Genomic DNA, 16,225 nt, shown 5'->3' with positions numbered 1-16,225 from the left:
CAATACTATGTATTTATGGATAGACATTCATGGCATGTCTATGCTCAAGATATACTTCACAAAAATACATAAAAGACAAAGTATAGAGTATATAGATATAATATGAAGCTGAGTAGTACGGAGGGGGGGGGGAGACAAGAGGAATAAAAACAAAAGGAAAATTACATCTAACTAATGATTTCGATAGGTTTCAGCCAGCATTGGCCCAAGTCATGTCTAACTTAACAGCACCACCTGGTGAAGTCTTTTAGATCATGATTCACATTTCAGTCATATATGGGACACCATGGCCCAAGCAAACTAAAAATATAGTGAGTAGTCAGTATTTTAATTCTGAAAGAGTAACAAAAGTTGTTTGTGTACACACATACACTACATATATGCAGGATGACTATCATCATCATTGTTTAACATCTGTCTTCAATGCTAGCATGGGTGGAACAGTACCACAAGAGCTGGCCAGGCCAAAGCCGGCCCAGACTTCTGTGACTGCTTTGGCAGGATTTTTACAGCTGGATGCCCTTCCTAACACGAACCACTCAGAGTGGGCTTAGTGCTTTTTACGAGGCACAAGTACAGGCGAGGTGAGCAGTGCTTTTTACATGGCACAAGCACTGTGCATATTACACACACAAATATGCACCATGCACACACACACACATTTTGTTCTAATGAAATTTTTTCCATGCTTTCTGTTCCAGTCACTTAACTACATTTTTCTTCTCATTAGTTTGTGTGTGTTATCTATTGCATCAATCCCTAGCAGCCATATCTGGCAATTGAATCCATTGAAGTTAGTAGCAATGTCTTAAGGCATCAAAACCACAAATATCCTTAAATTGACAACTGATGGAGTATTTGTGCTGCTTCTGTGTGACAAGAAATTCGCTTCCCAACCACGGGTTCTGGATTCAGTCTCATTGTGTGGCACATTGGGTGTCTTCTCTGCTATAGCTCTGGGCCAACGAAAGCCTTGTGAGTGGATCTGGCAAATGGAAACATGCATATGTGTGCTTTAACATCGCCACTTTAGTTGTAAATTATTGCCACTATCATAGAATCAGTGCCATTTCCAATATCCTGCACGAACATGCCTGGTTGTGAGGAAATATTAACTGTTTGGAAACAGGTGAGGGTTGGTAACAGGCAGAGCATCCAGCCATAGAATATCTGCTTCAAACTGACCTATGTAACTATGGAAAAGTGGGACTCAAACAGACACTATCATTTAACGTACATTTCCATGCTATCACACACGCACACGCACGCACACGCACCCCCCCCCCACACACCAGTATAAATAATTATGTTCATCAAATAAGAGATGATGGGGAAGAAAAGTGGCTAGTGGGCTACATTCAACTAAAATATGAAAGCTACTCAATTTCAATATATGGAATACTGTTCAATTCATGAACCATTTTTTGATTCAATAATTATTTCCCTAGATTTTACATAAATACCACCCATTGAATCATTTTTATATCAACAGACAAACCAATATTCCATGCTAAATTCTCATTTACTTCCCTGCTGTGTGATTAATAAGTTTGGTTCAAAACAAAGTGGTTTCAGGTTCAGTCACACAATGCAACATTTTGGACATGCATCTATAGACTTGAACTAACTATGCGAAAGGCTGTGTGTGTGTGTGTGTGTGTGTATACATGTTCTCCATTCTATGTCTTTATATGACATGTCACCAATTCACAAGCCCTCCACATCACCAGCTCACAAGACCTTAATCATTTGGTAAAACTGAGGCAAAAAAAAAAAAATAACTTAGGATTTATTTGACTGAATTCAAGGTGTGCCCTCATATGGCCACAGTCCAATGATTGAAACTAGCATAAATGTAAAAGGAGCATGCATAAAATGCCATCTCTCAAACCAATTTTCAATTGTCTCTTTAAATACTATAATTAGCTATACAAACATTCACTATTGTCTAAAATTCATAAATACAAATGATATAAGAACAGTTTATCTCTAGGAAAAAAAAAAAAATAGAAATGGTAAATTATAGAGATGAAATGCTGTCCAACATTGTACTTCGACTATTAACTGCAGTCACTAGAATATCATGTGCAATCATTAGAAAGAAATTAAATATTAAAACTAAATAGAAAATATTGAGCATTTGGTATTTATTATTCAGCAGATCAATAAATAATTTTCCAGAAGAGTCTATGATCTAATTGCTTTGAATGCAGAAAATTAGACAAAAATCACTCAAAAGAAGCTTCTCTCCAATATGTTGTGTACCAGGAGTAAAAGAAACATGTATCTGAGCAGGTTTTGTAGACAACTGAACCAAATTATTTGCTTTAAGTTGTAGTTGTTTAGCTTAAAGAACTAAGTACAATTATTTATGGTCGCTGGTAAATTAAATTCAAATGCAGAAAATATGTATGCTTTTGTTGAAATATTAAAAAATTTACGAAGGTTGTTGTTGCCATACTGTGGGCCTTCAGCTGCTGATAGAGTAATAGGTGTTTTCATAAATGTCTTGAGCAATTTGTAACTTGATGGAGCCCATCCCTTGTCAAGTCTAACCATGGCTGATATCAGAGAAAGAAAGAAAGGGTGACAGAAGACAACTTAAGACTGATAAGTTACCAAGACCTAAAGAATGAATGGTAAAGTTGACCTCAGAGTAGAGAGTCAGAACAAAGAAAAAACAGACATGGAATTCAGTCCAAAACTGACAATTGCTTGCTTGTTACTTTACACACCAAAACGTTTTCATTTACATTCACCATCACAATTGTTCTTAAACATCTAAGCAAGTATTTGCCATTTAATAGTAGCTCAGTCAACCAACAGTAAATTTAATTCATGCTGTTGTTATGGCATTACGAAGGGTATTTCAACCATAGAAACCATGCCAAAGCAGACATTAGAACATACATTTCACCGACTCCTGTCAAACCTCCCAATCCATGCCAGCAAGGAAAATGACATTAAATAATAATATTAGAAATTAATTAGAAGTTACTTTCCAGTACCTGAGCTATCTATTTTAAATCTATTGCCTGATTCTATTCATTGTATCATTTTCAATTCACTCCATAAGGAACCACAGTTTCTATAATCTCCACATATACTATTAACTTTTAACCAAAAGCTAAATCTAGAATTCAAAAAACAAAAACAAAAAGCAAACCTTTTCTATTTGTTAAATTATCCTTGCATTTGTGCTTTCAATGAGTTTGCTTAAAGAGAAAGGTAATGCAATTCTCCCTTATCCAATGTGAATAAAACGTGTGTGTGTGTGTGTGTGTGTGTGTGTGTGTGTGTGTGTGTGTGTGTGTGTGTGTGTGTTGAACTGGAGAACCAGCTGTGCAAACAAGCTCTTTTAGACATTCAGTAAGCAATGATCAACAATACACCACAAATGGCATACTTCTTTCCAATGCCCTGCAGCTCTACAAGTAATTTCTTTATGAATCACTTGAATCTCGATGAATAGAAGATAATCTAATTTTCCTTAAAAGATTGATTTATCCATTGACTTGGAATTCTTTCTTGACTCGACCACAAATAATGACAACACTCACTGCTACGTTGATTTGGATGATAAAGCTTAAAAATACATTCTTAGATAAATGAAGACCGATACGTTTAAATCTGCTAAACAGTCATACTTTTGATGTTTTTTTTATATATCTATTGAAACCACTTAACCTTTTATTAGTCTACCAAATCAATTTTTCTATTAATGATGCCACATAACCTATAGAATCATACAAGAATAATATTATTAAAGCCAGACAATAATTCCAAGCAGCAATACATTTGACAAAATGACAGTAATATAACTAATTTTAGTGATTATTTATATAGATGCACGTTTGTATATACATACTCTCGTGTGCATGTATGTATTTGTGCGTGCTTATTTATGTGAGTGTACATATCTATGGATGCATGTGTATGTCTATACTATTTGACTATTTGTATGAAGAATATCTTTAGAAATTCCAATTCGAAAGATGACAGCAAACCTACTGAGCAGTGATAAAAACTACATATATGAATGATTTTTCTTTTTTTAAATTCTGAAATTAGTAATTACGTTTCAATAAAATGAAATATCTAAATTTATTCAAGGTTGTGCGATAACAATTTGCTTTATAACAACAGTTTACAAGGCTTGGTCATAGTCATGCGATAGTGAAATTCATTTTGTAACTATGTAGTCTTAGTAGATATTTCCCCTATGTGTCACAGAATAGAATCTAATAGATTCAGAATGACCAATGCCATGTAAGTGAAATTGGTAAATGGAAACTATACAGAAGCTTGTGTAAGTGTTTATTTTTAGCATATCTTCATAGGACAACATTTGGACAGATGTTATGTTTTGGTTTTCCAAAAGCAATAAGTCCTGTAGCTCAGTAATTTCAAACATGCGAAGACAAGTGGAATAAAAAGTACCTTATATGGAAAGCAGGTAAGGATTAATGACAGGAAGAGCATTTGGCTATGAAAATACTTCCTAAAAAAAGATCTTGTCCAAATCATGCCAGCAGGGAAAAAAAAACATTAAAAAAAAAGTAAAGATTATTGATATGAAGGATTATCCTTTCTAAAATTACATGAAAAATATCAAGAATAGCTAACCTATAAATATTACTGGCAAACAAACCTAAGTTTTCAATACAAATTAAATCAGTAGAGAATAAATCTAAACAGTGGAGCCACCCAATATATACACACCCAGATATATAATCAAAAGGTGTGCAGATAGGACCAACAAGAAAGCCTCTATGCAGTTGTTCAATCTGCTAAAATTAGACTTCTTCAATCACATCTTTCAGACTGTCTTAAAAAGGACACCAAGTAATCCTTAATCCTAAAATGGATAGAATGGGCCACAGTTGAAATGGCCTTTGATCATTAGCTTACTCAAGCATTTACCTATGGCTAAGTAAGAGAGAGAGAAGAAAGAAAGCGTATATAAAAAAAATGTGACAAAACTAGTCTTAAGAACCATCAAAGGAAACCTAACAACAAAAAAATTATTTACTTAGTAATTCTTTTTTGCAGGCATTTCCTCTCCCAAAACAAGGTAAATTTTACTCTTATTACATCATAGTGACAAGCTTATTACAAAAAAAAATGCTGATTGTATCAACCAATCTCAAGTTGGTTCTTCACAGTTCAGTTATTCTTAGTAGCCTTGAATTTAACAGGCTACACATATATTTTGTCGGATGCAAAACAAAAGAAAGTCTGACCCAACAAAACACTTCCTTATTGACGTATCACACAATGAAATGCTGGAATGCGAACTGAATGTCCTCTCGTAAATTTGCATGCTAGCTAGCTATTTTATGAAACCCGATACTGTTTTACGTCACATTGATATTTAATGCCAATATCAAGTTAGATTAAGGCAACAAGCTGGAATAATTGTTACCACACCAGGGAGAATGCCGAGCAGCATTTCGTCTGTATGTTCCAAGTTCAAATTCTGCCATGGTTTACTTCGCCTTTCACATCCTTTTAGGGGTCAATGAGATAAGTACCAGTTGAGCCCTTGTAATCAACTAGCCCTCTTCCGCTGAAATTACCAGCCTTGTACCAAAATCTGAAATTTGATATTGAGTTAGATGTTGGTAATAAACCCGAGAGAAAAGGGGAATCACTACCACCAATATTTACTTTTTTTTGACAGCTTGAAAAATGAGTAAGTAATTCATTTAAATCATAAGCAAAAACAACCAGCATGGCCTCAAGTCCAAACTGTTGAAAACACTGATTTAATCATGTAGGTTACTTCCTACAACACCAAATATGTTTATTCAATCTGTCCCTAAAGAATGTGGTGACTTCCAGTCATTGAGACACTGGTTTGAATCACTCAGTCATAATCACTTAGTCTTTCCCCTGCTTCTGCAACATGACTGAATCCTAGAGTTAGCTTTCAAAGTCATCAAGGCTCTGTACCACCACTGACAAATACATTTCAATTTTCACTGTAAATCTGGGAGCATGAGGGACACCATACAGAACAACCTGTAACCTCCATGAAATTTGTACTCAAGCAAATAAACTATTCTGAGTTGTGCTACATCCTTAATTAGAAAAGGCTGTATGAAAATATATACAATATACAACACTGCTGCAATACAAAACTTTACATCAGTTGAGATAACCTTTTGCATCTGTAGAATAAATAGATTAGAAATTCACTTCATAAAATATTTTTTTCCCTTTGCATTTTAATCATTTGACAATTTCTCTCACTGAGCAATACACCAGTTGGCATTCATAGCTACAAATGGAAATATATATTCTTTTATTTGTTTCAGTCATTTAGCTGCAGCCATGCTGGAGCACCACCTCATTGAAAAATATGGAATGCATCACGAATTTACACATCAACCTTGCACAGGAATCATGCTAATCTCTGTAACATTTCAATTTTAGTATACGTACAGCCAAAGCCAGTACATTTGGTTATGAATATTGAATATTTATAATAGACTTGAAGTGAGGCAAGCGGAAATTTCTTCAGATTCTTTCAGGGTCATTGTAAATCTGACCAAGAGTAAGAAAAATGGAAAATCCTTTACATGAAGCTAGATTTACCTTTAGTATCATTTGTCAAAACTAATCAACTGTACATTTCCTCCTTTGCAGGATTAAAATGCCACATTCTCAATATAATTCGTAATAAGTGCATTTATGCGTTTATAACTGGCATTCCATCAGTTATGACAAGGGTTCCAGTTGATTCGATCAACAGAACAGCTGAGCCCTCCATACACACATGTACCCTTAAAGTACGCTCTCAGGGAGATTCAGCATAACACAGAGTGTGACAAGACTGATCCTTTGAAATACAAGTACTACTCATTTTTGCCAGCTGAGTGGGCTGGAGCAACATGAAATAAACTGTCTTGCTCAAAGACAACATGTTGCTTGAAGATTGAACTCAAAACCTTATGATCATAAGCCAAATACCCTAACCATGAAGCCACATGCCATCACTAAAATCCTCTTACATCCACTTTTCCATGCTGACATGGGTTGGCTAAGTTATTGCTAAGAAACCTAAATACTGGTTTTACATCTAATGTAAACATAAATGAATGCATATATGTCTATGTGTATACACACATGCAAACAATAGCCTTCTGCACAGTTTTCATTTACCAAATTCCACCCACCAGGCATTAGTTAACCATCCAACACTATTAGAAAAGCTCTTGCTAAAAGCATTGCAGAGTATATCAAAGCTGGATCCACAAAGTTGCAAAGCAAATATTTGTAGTCACATTACTATGTGGTTATATAATTTATTTAAAAGCGAGAGAATTGAAATATTTTAAAAAGGGAAAGATATTTCCAATAATTACTTCTGTGCTACAAAAAATGCCATCCATCAAGCTCATTTAGTCTAATATACCACAGAAACTGTTAGAAATTTTATCCTATTTGATTAACTACGTAATATAACAGTTTGTGCCATTTATTATTAATGCAACCGAAGGCAGTAACTGTATCCATATGAAATATTTACCAGAGATTTAAAAACAGTTGTCTAAAAAAAATATTTGTCAAATGCCTTCATAACAAACCCCTTTAATAAATGCATATTTTGTTTTTAATTTTAATAAATTCCAAGAATGAGATTGGCACATAGTCAAATAGATCATAGCTTTGCCAAACAAAGAATTGAAGATTAGATCACTTTTAGGTGTGTAATGTTGATGAATATCTCTTGCTAATTAATATCTAAACTAATCAACCCTAAAGTGAAACTTAATTCAGCAGGGTAGTAAACCTAATCTATCAGTTTGACACCACCCCAACCTCAGGTGCCATTATAAGAGTTCATTTAATTGTAAAGCATCGGAACTAACCCACCAGTTTGAGAATACCAAAATCTTCCTCCCATCTGCCACCAGATCTTGGATGTTTTACTAAAAGGAAAAAAATAATCTACAAGCACTCCCTCCCCTTCACTGGATCTTGGGTGGTCTGCAAAATGGTCACTTGCATTTCCTCCCTCCCTCTCCTGCAGCAGATCATGGGTGCTTTGCAAAAGAGGTCACTGGTACTCCCTCCTCTCCAATAATTAAATCAGTTAGTGCCTGTTGTCTGTTCATCAAGCTGGAAGGAAGGTATGGTTTCTTGCAAATTTGGATATTCATTCACATCAATTATCACATGAATTTTCACAAGCATTGTTGCTCATATGTTAAGGACATGATCATGCAAAGAAACAAATGCTTGTATCAAGACAATTGGATATAAATGTCATCTTCCTTACATTACATTAAGAAAATGCATATCTACAGAAGGATGTATAAATTTTCAGCATTATAATCAACACTTTAGTACTAACATCACATCGTTTTTGCTTTCCCTACAACTAATGCCAAATAACTACACTGGTGATTTCTCTAGACACCTGCAAGTCTCATTCCTTATAGTGGATAAGCGTTATTTTTTGTTAAGTACATTATAGGTAGATATGGCCAAAAGAAATTGGATGCGACTAGTACAGAGTATTTTATTCATTCCACTTTTAAATGTTTGCATAATTTAAATGAAATTTGTTGAGGCAGATTTTTCTACACCTGGATAGTTTTCATGCTGCCAAGCAGGTAATATTTCTTGAAGTTCTTCAGACATGAACAGCTGAGTGGACAGACATGTTTTCACAGAAGATTGCAAACAAATAACATTTTGTGATGGTCATTTTGTGTACAATTAGCACAATGCCAAGATGAGGAGACACACACAAAGCTTCTCTCAGTTTCCATCTATCAAATCCACACACAAAGCTTTGTTTGGACCAGAGCTTGAGTAGAAGACCGTTGCTTAAATAAGTGCATGCGGTTGGAATGTGCTCAAAAGTATAGGGCTATAAAGTGAATCTCAATCACACAGCCATGTATGCATGCATCTTATTGCACAACAAATTCATTATTTACCTTGAATTATATAAAGAGAAACAGCTATTATTGTAATCTAGGTTTCAAAAATGAAAATGAAGATTGTTAACATTAAAAAAAAATAAATGCTACATCCATTTCCAATTACTCATAGAAATGAATGATCTAATTATTTTATCGAGATTAATTCATAAAAATGAAAAATAAAATTTCAAAATGGCAAAAAAACAAAATATCCAAATCATTGTTCTATTACTGATATTTTCAATGAAACAATTATGTTAATTATCCATAAATATACTTACATAAACACAAAAATGGAAGTAATCAGAGAATGTTGGAAACTACTCACCCACTCACATCATTCATTTAATACATGTTAGCTAACAATTTACTATAATTGAACAGGAGACTTTGCATTTATATATAGGACTAACTGGACGTGTCGTGAATGATCACCTTCTTTGCTGGTATTAATATCAATTGAAACCATACATGCAGGCTCTGCTAACAAAGAGGTTTAGTTGTTTAGCTTTTTGTGATCAAGAGGGTAGTTTGAGATTCATCACATCTAGTTTGTATGATCAAACATTTATATTTCAATTCGGATACATCCTCTCCCTTAACAAAATGAAGTTTTCTAACATTAATTTAGAAACAAAATTAGAAATATTATTTACTTAAACAAATTGGTTATAGAATATTGTTTATTTATTTTTATTGACAAGGAGTACTTATTTGTAATGCTACTACAGCATATTTCAAATGCCATTTTATGATCCCAAACAGTCACAAACTATGTCATTCACACCAACATTATCAGGAAAAATAATTAAAAATTAAAAACAAAAAAAGAAAATCAATAGACATCTCAGACTGTCATATTGTTTCAAAATTCCTAACTGGCAAAAATCATTATAATGATTAAATGCAGTAGAAAATGGTGAAGTAACAGTGAATCAGTATAGTCACTATTGCCATTAACGAGATATTTTATCAATACATCCATCACTTATGTAAATATCTAACACATTTCCTTAGACTTACTTTTCACAGAAAGTGAAATTTTTTTATTCTTATTTGTTTCAGTCATTTGACTGTGGCCATGCTGGAGCACCACCTTTAGTCAAACAAATTGACCCCAGGACTTATTTTTTGTAAGCCTAGTACTAATCCTATCACTCTCTTTTACTGAACTGCTAAGTTATAGGGATATAAACAGACCGGTTGTCAAACAATGGTGGGGGATAAACACACACAACACAACACAACACAAACATATACACACACACACACACATATATATACATACATACATACACATACTAGCTTCTTCCAGATTCCGTCTACCAAATCCACTCACAAGGCTTTGGTCAGCCCGAGGCTATAGAAGACACTTGCCCAAGCTGCCACGCAGTGGGACTAAACCCGGAACCATGTGGTTGGTAAGCAAGCTACTTACCACAAAGCCACTCCTGCGCCTGTATTTATTTATTCTACTTTCAGTAAATTTTCACATTGATTACTGTAAACCAGTTTGAAATTCTAAAAAATGAGAGCTGGTGTGGCCAAAGGTAAATGATTTTAAATTATAAGATTTAACTTTGATCTCACTAACATGCTGAGCTAGTGCAGGTTGGCATAGATCTAACAGTCAATTATATCAATACTAGTACTCAACAGGTACTTGGTTTTTATCACCCTTGGTGGTATTTGAACACTGAGCATAAAGAGCAGGAACAAATACCATAGAGTAATTTACCTAGCATTAATGATTCTGCCAATACATCATTCTGTGTTTAAGCATGTGTGCACATGTACTGAATTGTTTTTCTGCGTAACTTGAAGCAAAAACAAAATTTAACAGTAAACTAAAGGACTATTCAGGATTTTTTACTAGAACACATTTACTTTTACAAGTAAAAAAAGCTGACAGTGACTTAAGTTTTGGCCTGCTGATCATCATGAAACTATTTTACTCAGGTTTGGAAGACCAAAAAAGAAAACTTGAAAGACTAATACAAAGCCAAACAAAACCTAAGAAAGCACAGTCTGATGAAGACAAGCAGACTGAAACTTCGTCACTGTCAACCTTTCCCTTATAAAAATTTATATATATATATATAGCGGACTGTCATAAACAGAGGAGAGTTCCACAATTAGTTGCTGAACAACCTGCACAGATACTTTTGTTTATATACATCAAATGTTTGTGATATATATTAGCTCACTTTCTCCATCAAATTGATATTGCTTGTACAGGTGCACAACACATCAAATGTCAAAGTGATTGCAGAGCAACATGAAATAAATTGTTTTGTTCAAGAACACAATGCACTGCCTAGTCTGAGAATTGAAACCACAACCTCACAATCATGAGTGCAACATTGTAACCACCAAGCCACATGCCTTCACACATTCTATAAGAGGGAGTTCTTCATAAAAGGGACTAAAAGATTAAAAAATGGGTATGAGAATGTGTTCATCACTGATGGAAAAAAAATAGCTTGCACAGTTGTTAGAGCATCATGCATTACTTAAATTCTTTGTTCTGAAGTAACTGATGCAAGTAGTTAAACAGCAAAAGTAAACACAAGCACAAACAATTTTTAACACTTCTAACTTCTCCAAGATTGGAAAAAGTTCCAAAAAAAATTGAATAAAACAGTGATACTGTAATGGATAGTGAGTTTTTTCCTTTGCTTTTCTGGCAACCATGAAGTGCAGGAAATCTAAATAAGATATTCAGAGTGCTGATTTGTGTAGTATTGTTTTGCTTTTATTCCAAGAGTCAAAAGTCAGCCAAATACATGCTAGACAAATGACATTTCTAATATCTGCTGCCATAAACACAAAAGGTATTACTTGGATGGAGCGCAAAACAAGGAAGAAAAAAAACGTTCATAAGGAAGAGGAGGAGGGGAAAATGAAGATATCTTAGAATTTGAAAATGTTTCTACAACAAACCAATATACAAAAACCATTTAAAGTGTTTGATAAGAATAAAGCATTCTGATCTTATTATATTAAATTGGATGCTGATAATGTCAGACATAGGCCAATCTATTCTTGTAATAGTACTCAATAACACATTTGGCAGCATATATATATATATATATATATATATATATATATATATATATATATATATATATATATATATATATCACACTCACAGCAACATTATAGTTACATCTACAGTATTAAGTGTCGTTAATGTAAAGCACTAATATAAAATTACCAGACCTTTAAAATACCAAACTGTTTTCTTATAATTGTTTTATGCTAGATAGAAGGTCATAGTTATAATAATATCATTGTAATTTTCCAACAAATGTTGGCCAGCTTCATATTTATAAATTATCCCCCCCCCCCACCACATTTTCTTTTTAACAGTTCACTTTTAAAGAGAAAAAAAAGCTGCCTATGAATTTTAGTAGAGTTTATATATTAAGGGAAAACAAGCTCAGTCCAGTTAGCAATTGGAGTCTTAGCTGTTAACGCTAATAATAGCTGAATGCCACTGAAACATTGCAAAGAAAAAGAAAAAAAAAAGGGGGGGAGCTTACATTCTCTACTATAGCATTAACAACTCTGCTATCAAAAGAAACTAATATTTTTGAAGTACTGAAAAAAAAAATACAATCCAGTTTGAGAACATACCAAAACATCATTCTAAACAGTTCTTAGATTATCTATTAAGTTATTTCAGGAGATAAAATAACTCTTGAAAGGTTAGTTTTATTTAGATAATTATCAACAAAGCTAAAACTTTACAAGGGCAAGAGAGTGGGAAAGTACACAAGAACAGAGTACATATTTAAATGTTTAGAAAGCAATGTTTAAAAACATTTTTCATATCAAAAGATAGTGGTTATGAAGTTCATTTTTAAACTACAGAATGAAATTTGTTAGATGGAAACGGTTTGGAAGCATACTGGAGAGAACCATTCTTGTTCAGAGATCTTAATCTTTGGTGGTGGGTTTAACAGACATCCAGTCCTTGAATACCTTCAGTCAGAGTCCACTATGTTGTAAGCATTCTAGTCAGGTTTTCAGTCTGAGGATAACTCCTTGTATAACCATTAAATGGCTTCTGTGTATTGCCATTCTTCCTCTGACTATAAAATTAAAATTAAGGATGAAGTTAGTAAACCCCAAAATTCTTTTTTGACAACCCATCATTTACCAAGTCAGCCCAAACTTTCAGTGAAATTGGGCAGATGGAAACAAACATAAGCCCACTGGATGAACAGTATCCAGGTTTCATAACTCTAGTATGGTCATACCCATCAAACTGATTCAACCTGAGTATTACATAAATATATGTGTCAGTGGAATATTGGTCACTTCACATGCTAATTTCAAACAGCAAGTTGTCTGGTCAAACAACTGGAATCTAGTAACCTGAATTGACAGGTGTGGCTATCCAAAAAGAATTGAACAAGAATAACTAAAACTAAATGTGTCATGTTCATGCTTGTCTCAAAGATGTTAAATAGAAAAATTTTAAATGAGAAGTTATGAACGAACTAGACACAGACATCAAGTGTTTTTCATGTAAGAAAATCTAAGGAAACTAGACAAAATTTCAACTGTAAAAATACAACTAATAGTTTATGAAAATACCAAGTTCCACTTCAAGTGTATGAGTTGTCTTAAAACACCAACAACAAAGGCTGTAGTTGAAAAGGGATCAATTAACTAAATTTCAAATCGTTTAGGGGAAAAAAATTTCTCCTAGAGCCTCTACAAGCTCATTTTAGATTTCAAGTGTCCTGTTAGAAATGTCATGCTTAAAGAGATTAATGTCAAAATTTCAATGTAAGTATTGAGGAAGGGAAAGTGATGGGGTTATGCAATGTAATTACTGTAAATACTTGTTACATTCTCCAACCTGTCCTTTAGGAATGACAAATATAAAATTTAAAAAAAAACTAAAAGTGAAGAAAAATTACCAGTAAATTGAAATTACAATTCTCAGAACTAAACAGAAAACACTGAAACAAAATATTGATTTCTTATATAATCACAAGAATACAAGTTTATAGAGGAAGGTCACAAATTTATAAGTGCAGGTATGGCTGTATGGTTGGGAAGTTTATTTCCCAACCATATGATTTTAGGTTCAGTCCCACTGCATGGTATTTTGAGCAGGTGTCTTCTGCTAACCAAAGCTCTGTGAGTAGATTTGGTAGAAAGAAACCGAAAGCCCAAATATATACACACAAAATGTTTGTTAGAGTGTTTGTGTCTTTTTTTTTTGTCATCACATGATTGTTGTAAATGGATATTTGTTTCCAATATTCTGCATAAACATGTGTGGCTGTGGAGAAATATTACCTTGCTTAGAATCAGGTGACAGTTGATGACAGGAAGGGCATCTGGTCATAGAAAATCTTCCCCAATTCTAACCCGACTAATGCAAGCATGAAAAAAGTAAACACTAAGATTATGATGATCAGTCATTCAAATCAACTACAGTATTCAGTCTACTAATTTTATTGATCCTGGAAGAACAAAAAGCAACCCTTGGTAGGATTTAAACTAATGAAAGAGAATTAATATAGAAAGCAGTGAGTAGGCGTAAGAATGAGATCATGGTATAAGTTCATGATTCAATTAACTGTCACTTCTTTTCATTTCTAATACTAATCTGACAGTCCTTTATAATTATAGGCATCCTGCCTACAAACGCGACACAAACGTCACTAAGGTAACTAAATACATAGAACGTAAGTATTTAACGAGGGTCAACGTCCTAGTGGATTGTAGGATAAAATCTGTACAAACAAGCTTTAAGTGAACACGAGAGAAGGAGGGGAATGTGAGAAACACTAGTCCAGTCATCACCAGTCTGTGTGTTTTTAGGATTAGCTAAGCTGTGTTACATACCCTTGCATTTAAGTAGGACTTGATTTGAAAGAGCTTTGGCTTCTATATCTGACAGGTCAAGTGACCACAGCAGCTTACTCAGATCGACTGTGAAAGCTGTAGAAATAATATTTTAATACATTAACAGGGTCTGTACTGGAACTTACTGGTGATGCCACATATTTCATGCACCATTTTTTCTTTCTTTGCACTTTTACAATATTTCATAAAATATTTAGCACTCATGTTGTTTAAAATATCCTCAAAATGTCAAAGCTACACAATAAAATATCTTCCCAAATTATGAAAATGTACCACGAGTGATGCATGTGGCAGTTTCATGAAGTTTGAAATAAACTACTGGTGGTACATGAGGCAGTTAACATGTTAGGCAGAATCATTAGATCATTGGAAAAAATATTTTCCAGTATTTGTTCTGGCACTAATATAATCCCTACCAATTTCATAAATAAGCCCACCAAGTCTGCAACTACAACCCTCTTGCTTCACCCATCACATTTTGGGTGATAAGTTTCTCATATTAAAAATTTAATACGTTGCTTAAACCTCAAAAGATTTACTTGATTTCTAGGAAAGATATTAGCAAGTGACTTCCTTCTTCCGATTCTCCATTTCTTTTCATAGATAATTAGCAACTTTAGAATGATCTAAAGTGTCAGAGAAAATGTGATAATTCAATAAACTAGAAGCATTTTATTTTAAGCTATTAAATACAAAAATTTGAAAAAAATAGAAAATATTTACGGTGCTTTTTTGAGTTTTTTTTTTTTTATAGAAGCAATCAAATAATGAAAAATCTGTTCTAAGGAAAATGACATTTTTAGACTAAATTAAATATCTTCGAATTAACTCTGTTGTGATTGTTAACAATGGAAAATGCAATAGAGAATCTTTATAACTGAACAGAATTTCATAATTTTCAACTAAATCATTTTTCATTAAAGAAAAAAGAAAATTCTCCTAAACATATTTCTGTATTCCTTGCTACTTCAGAAGAGAACAGCATTTAAATGGAATCAAAGTATACTGTATTCATTTGTTTAATTAAAAGCTAAATATTTTCAGAATATAATCAATTTAAGTAGACTTTAATATTTTAAAATGTCAAATGAACAATTGTAATATCTCACCCACCTGTCAGCAATATTCTCACAGTTGAATGCTTTTTCTACAGCTTCTCATTCATTTCAGAGATAAGAAACAATATATATATATTTAACTGAGAATCCTCACTTAGTAAAGCTAGAATTAAGTAATGGATAACTATTTTCAAGTGACCACTTGTCCGGCATTAAGTCACTGGACCTCAAATTATTAAAAATTCATATTTAACTCTTTTAGTATTTAAACCAGTCATATCAAATCCAAATACTGTTTTTAATGCTGAAACTGGTCAGATCCAGCCCCCCCCCCCC

At 33.5% G+C, this 16,225-nt stretch overlaps 1 protein-coding gene and 1 non-coding gene across 2 annotated transcripts in view; both read right to left on the bottom strand.

Moving 5' to 3' along the window:
• Positions 1-16,225, bottom strand: part of LOC106880113 (uncharacterized) — a 191,305-nt gene that overhangs the window by 138,718 nt on the left and 36,362 nt on the right. The gene's annotated exons all lie outside the window — the stretch shown is intronic.
• Positions 6,359-6,462, bottom strand: LOC128250131 (U6 spliceosomal RNA). The gene has a single exon (XR_008266255.1). It is a non-coding gene; the product is annotated as a U6 spliceosomal RNA (small nuclear RNA).

This window comes from Octopus bimaculoides, chromosome 1, assembly GCF_001194135.2.
Source record: "Octopus bimaculoides isolate UCB-OBI-ISO-001 chromosome 1, ASM119413v2, whole genome shotgun sequence".
NCBI classification, from domain to species: Eukaryota; Metazoa; Mollusca; class Cephalopoda; order Octopoda; family Octopodidae; genus Octopus; species Octopus bimaculoides.
This window is presented reverse-complemented; position numbering and strand designations above follow the sequence as displayed.